The following is a 6,239-nucleotide window of genomic DNA, read 5'->3' on the forward strand; positions in this document are numbered from 1 at the left end:
ACATGGACGCGCCAAAGGGTTCACATACTTTCCTGTACCAAGAAAAAAACCATTTAATCTTTGAAACTTTGCCAATATCTCATATTTATATAGTTATTTCAATTACTGAGTTAATCCCTCTTAACCAGTGAGAATCTGTGTCCTTCAGTCTGTCATTCAAACACATTTGAACTAATGTAATTGTATTTTTGGTCAAGAATATTGCAGTAGATATCACTTTATAGAATATTTAGCTGTTGGTCGGTGACAGTGGGTATATTCACCGGACGTTTCTTAGCAAATCAAGGCTCAGATAAACGTCTACAGCCTTTCTTCTTCCTCGTAGAGGCAGAAAGCCCGTAGTCTATACCGTTACGAAAAATAGAAATTAAAAAAAAAAAAAAGACCAAAGACAAAGTGTGTTCTTTGAAATGATCTATGCGTCTCTGGATCCAGAGCAGCTGTCGTCTCGTGCTCACTGTGAATAGGTCCACTCAGTCCTCTGTGATCTCACTCACTGGTGATGTGCCCTCACCCTTCACTCCTGCCCTGCACTGTTAATCAAGCTACTGAGCCCCGAGGGCAGCTGCTGCTGTTCCTGCAGTTGTGATCATGAGCATCGTCTGTACGGGTCGACCCCCCCCCCCCCCCCCCCCCCGGACATCGTGCTTCTGGAGAACATTGCTGAACCGTAAGCATTGTGACTTCTCATAAAAAGACTTGAGCTCAACATATGTTCATCTGTCGCTACACAACTTATTTTAGGTTATTGAGCAAGGAATGAGCTTTAAATGGGTTTTGCTCTCACCTCTCCATACTAGGATTGCACTGAAGGTTGAACGAGACGTGATGGTGCCTGCACTTGTCCAGCAGATGGTGTTCTCTCCGCATATTTGATTGTTACAGCTCACCACTGGTTTGCTTCTTGTCTCCTGTTTCCTCAGTTCCCTGAAAGTTTTATATGGATTTACCTTCTCCTGCTTGGTCCAATTTTATATATGTATTTTTGGGGGTACATTTCTCATATTCATTATTTTAAAAAGCCCAAAAAGGAGAAGCAGAGAAATATGTGTCTCCTGCACAGGTTTTAAAAGATCATGTCTTCTTAAAAACACACAGTGACTTTAATGATAAAGAAATGACACAAATGACGCAGAAGTAGCAACAAAACAGCTGATATGAGTGACGTCGGTGCAGAAAGCCCTTCTGAAGGGATGCTGCTGTTTATTTAGGAACAGGAATTCCTCATGAGGGCTGCAGATGTCCGTGTTATGTACAGTTGTGTCTCTTTCTTCTCGCTGTCAGGTGAGCTGAGTCGGTTCAAGATCGACGCTCTGCTCCTCCTTCAGTAAACAGGCGCTTTAGTGAAACAGTCATCGTTAAGACAACGGTTTTGGCTGAAGGCAAGGCAAACAGTGAACGGCGCAGCGATGTCACTGGGTGGTAAATGTTACTTATGTCTTACTGCCAGAGACGCAGGTTTTTACCTCTGAATGAGGCTGTGAAGACTGGTCAGGACCAAGATGCTCATATCTACTTGAGTTAATGGTGCGTTCCTTACAAACCGTCAAACACCCAGTTTCCTATTGAATTGCTCCAGACTGGGTGGTGTTGTCACTCTGTTCTGAATGTTGACCTTACTCAACTCACCTCGATGACTTGCTGATTTTATAGGTGGGGCATTTCCTGAATCACATATTGTTCATTTATCTCCCTTTTGTTTTTACTGCATATTACTCCAAAAAGATTTTTTTTTTTCTTATTTAATTTGCAGCTTTACTGATTGCTTTAAAAGGAAATCAATTCTCTCTGCATCATTTCACGAATTTTTCTACAATTGCAATTACATTTTCACACTCGGCATCATTACTGATGAGATGTGATAGATTTCAGATATTTACAACATGCACCTCATCGCAATATCACATAGACCTTTTACCAAGGACATAGTGGGACTCCCCATTTATGAGAAAAGTCAAATGCATCAATAAAAAAGGAAGTTTAAAAAATAAAAAGATCATTTTCAGAGGAGATCTTTTATCACAATTCAAAGAGAAAGACACACACATTGACAACAGAGCATGTGTTTGACCTGTGGACGCGACTGACACCGGATTATTGAAGGAAAGGTCCTGGTATTAGTATATGCGTACGCTATTTATTCCTCATGCATGTTTATTGTGTTTATCTGAAAAATACAAAAAAAGGTCCAGACGGGAATCAAGAGCGTTTATCTACAGAGAGCAGGGATCATCTGCCCCGCAGCTCCAATACTCAAACCGGAAGCAGCCAAAGGCCGCAGGAGTGTCAGACGTCCCCGTCGAGGCTCGACCTCCCGAGACCTGAAGCGATGCCTCCTGGCAATCCTGGCCAGCAAAGAAGATGGAATCAGATTGTCCGCCTTCTAATTTAATCTGGAGCCGTGAGCTCCACGCTGTGTAGTGTCTTGGCTGTCCAATTGTACAACAGTTTAAACGGCTTAAGTGACCATGAGGCCGGGGAGGGATCACGCTGTCCTGAGCTATGCGAGACGTGTCCGTGAGCCGTTTACAACCTGATCTTTTCTTATTGCTCCACTTTTTTCTTTCTCTTTTAATTTCTTTTTTTTTTTTTTTTTGATGCATCAAAGTGTTTGGGATTTGTTGCATAATGTGCAGTGTTTTCAGCAGAGGTCAGGCTTTTTTTTTTTTTTCTTTCTTCTTTTAAATATCACTTAGGAGGAAAATGAAGTCTTGGAAAGAACTGCAGCACAAAGAGAGAACACAGGGGGGGGGGGGGGGGGGGGGGACAAATGGTGAGGCCCTGAAATGTTTTCATTAGATATGCAGAAGTGTTTGTCCAAAGACACTGTAACTTGTGTTAATATGCAGTGATATTCACTCGCCTAGATCAGCCATTGTGCTACATGTATAAAAGTTTTAAAAAAAAAACATTATATCAACACACCATCACATTTTCTAACATTTCCTCAGTTTTACGTTTGATAACTACTTTCGACTGTGCATTTTTTTCCCCCTAAACGACGAGCAAGTCTCGGTGAAAGTCTCCCTCGACAGTGGTCTCTCTCTGTTGCAGCTTGAGGACTTGATTTTGAAGGCAAAGAGGCGCTGAAAGCAGCGCGGTGTCGTGCTGGCACGTCACCGTCAAATCTGTGCTGTTAATATCAGCAGAGCTGAATCCACAAAGCGGCTACGACAATAGTCCAGGAAACTCCAGTGCTGGTCTCGTCCCATCGCCGCAAAGCAGTTGACTGCACTTTCCAAGTAGAATCCCACAAGCGGGGGGTCACGTTTTTTTGCCACAGGTTCAGGTGACTTGGTCGTGCACCCGAGTGGGGATCCTCGTCCCATTTTTCACACCGACTGAATGAAACTGTGCCGGGGGGGGGGTTTTGCTGTTTGTATTGGCGTCTTTTCCAGGCCCTTGTGAGACGCAGCGCAGTTTCGCCCGCGATCAGAGGAGCTGGCTAGACAGATGGAGAGGAGGAACACGGGGCTCCATGAAAAGTGACTCACGTTCCATTGTATAATCAGGATATATTAAAGGAAGGAACATCGCACCCTCATTGCAGCAGAAGCAATGTGCTCCGATCGCAGTTTGGTGGTTGTTGAACATTCAGGTTCTTGCCAGCCCTCCCTTTGCTTGTTATAAACCTGCAGGGAAAACAGATCACTCACTGCGGCCTTGAAATGCTCGTTAAAGCTCAAAGTCGGCTTTTAGAACGCGCAAACACCAGAAACAGGAACGTTAGAATCACATTTCTGGGTCAGTCAGTCAGTCGCTAGAACGAACTGAAAAGCCTTTTACTCGGTCACAAGTATTTCCCTAAATGTGCTCATTGTACTTGTTCTGGTGATATCTACAGAACAAACACAAACATTCAAATCTCTAATCTCGCTGCCCTCTGAGGGAAAAAAAAAAGAAAAAGAAAACACTCCTAAAAGCAGCTCAGATCAACACTAGGACCATTACACCAAGTACTCTTCTAAAAGACTACTCAAAGTATCTTACTTTTTAACTGCAGTTACTTGCATTTGTATTTGATTAAATTTAGCTGTATAATATATCTATATAAACTTCAGTTTATCATAATGTAATTTTTTTACACTTTACTGTTAAAGTATAAAATACAATATTATTATGAATCAAAGTGTATAGTACTTTCTCGCTGAAAATAATAAATGTATTGGCTATAAAAAAGGATCAAAAAGTACCCATTCTACTAGTATGGTATTGTGGGGGCTCGCAGGACGTGACCCTTTTTAACAGCCTCCGTATTTCAGAAGCCTCACGATGCAGGTTACAGCGGAATCTTCAGGTTTCCATGCAAATAGTTTTGTGTGTGTATGATATAAAGCAAATCCAAGATATTTTTTCTAAAACTCTTCAATCAATATGTCTTGGGTCTTTGCACTACAGAAGACCCAGACTCTCGTGTGAGCCTGACTGTGTTCGAAGTGGAAGTGCCGGCGCTGGAATGGTGCTTCTACACAAGAACACATTATTGGATAAATATTAAATGTCAGCTATTTCGAATGCCGCACTGCATTTCTTTGTATCCGCCCCGGCATTAACTACCTGTAGTCTGTTAATTATAGTGCTGAACATTTGTACCCTCGTTGACCTCGCGGCGCATCGGTTTTGCGCGGCGCGCAGAGTAATGACAGTGCACGGTGCTGCAAGCGAGGTGAAAGGTGGTGATTACTCTCGGGTTCGCTCGCCCCGCCTCCCCACCGTGCCGCTGTGCCTTACCAGGCAAGGCAACCGTTAGCAAATCTTTGGAGGAATTTCTCACATTGTGTGTATTTCACTTCTTATTCTGCTTTGTTGTGACGCGATACGCTCTTTTATTCTCAGTTGCTGTCTCATATTTGCAAAATACAACAACAGAGAACTACTACATTGCATGGCGGTCCTGTTGAAGGAAGCCCAGTGTCCCTGCAGGAGACGACACTTTGACATGTCGATATGCTTTTTCACTCCTAACGCCCACTGAACACCTTCATATCACGTTGCTCAAACCGTGGCCAACCTGCTCTGCATGCTGCTGCAGAACACCTCAAAATGACTTGTTTGAGTCAATCTGAGGGAACTTTAAAAGCACCAGGATGTGGAGAAGAGATTAAATAAAATGAGAGAATATTACAAAACCACAACAGCTATGACAGGTGCAGACAATGATGACTTAACAAATATTTCTAGCAGAAGATGAGCTACACTTTGTTCTCCTTTTTTAAAAGCTTTCCGGCGTGTCATGGTGGGGGTGGTATACTGTAGTTTGCATTGGTTTTCAGGGTGCTGTTAAACCTGTTTGAGTACTAGTTTACTTGGTTGCAATGTGATGAAATTGATCTATACTAATTAGAACACAGTGGGCAGCAAATATAGTCTAATAATGTCTAATAAAACTTTATTAAGACATTGAAACTACAAAGTGATTTAATATTTATATTGTTTTAATTAGATTTTTGATCCTAAAGGGGTGTTATTAGTACCACATTTAGGCATAATTTCCACCTTTCCCTACACTCTGACACAATGAGAAGATCACAGAAACAAACTAGAATCCAATTGTAAAGGATGTGCTAAAAATATGGTGCAATCTAAAAGAATATTAGAAGAACCAAAATCATTATCTCAACTCATACTGTGTTTGTACTTTGGAACGCAAAAGGGCTGAAAACAATTGAGGATCTAAATTTGCAGGATTCAAATGCTATGATTTGTGAAGAACTGAGGACTTAACCTTAATCGGACACATTTCTTTTAATATCCACAACTTCCAAGCTTTATTAATGCAAATCAAAATAATCCAGACCCTCTTTCCAAACCTACCCTCTCATTATTAGAAAAAATATGTAAGACTTTTACCACTTTCTGATATATTATTAACCAAGAAAGGAAGAGTTATGCTATTTGATGACTATGGAGCCCATAAAGCAGGGTTGTTGTTGTTGTTTTTTTTAACATTTGACTGTATTTTGCACCAGAATGTATCATTAAAATTGATTTTATGTTGAGATTATCATTCTCAGTTGTAAATGTTTTGTGAAAATATAGACATTTAGATGTTTGTTTATTTGCAATTGTTGTCGCATGCAGGTGGATGGAGTCGGTGGATGGAGCATGCACGGGGGGGGGTCGGTAGATAGAGCATGAAGAGTGGGGGGGGGGCAGTAGATGGAGGATGCACAGTGGAGTCGTTGGGATGGAGCATGGCTCGTCGGTGAGCGCTCGCACTCCATTTCCCAGCGTGCACC

The sequence above is a fragment of the Lipophrys pholis genome (assembly GCF_963383615.2).
Source record: "Lipophrys pholis genome assembly, chromosome: 16".
NCBI lineage: Eukaryota > Metazoa > Chordata > Actinopteri > Blenniiformes > Blenniidae > Lipophrys > Lipophrys pholis.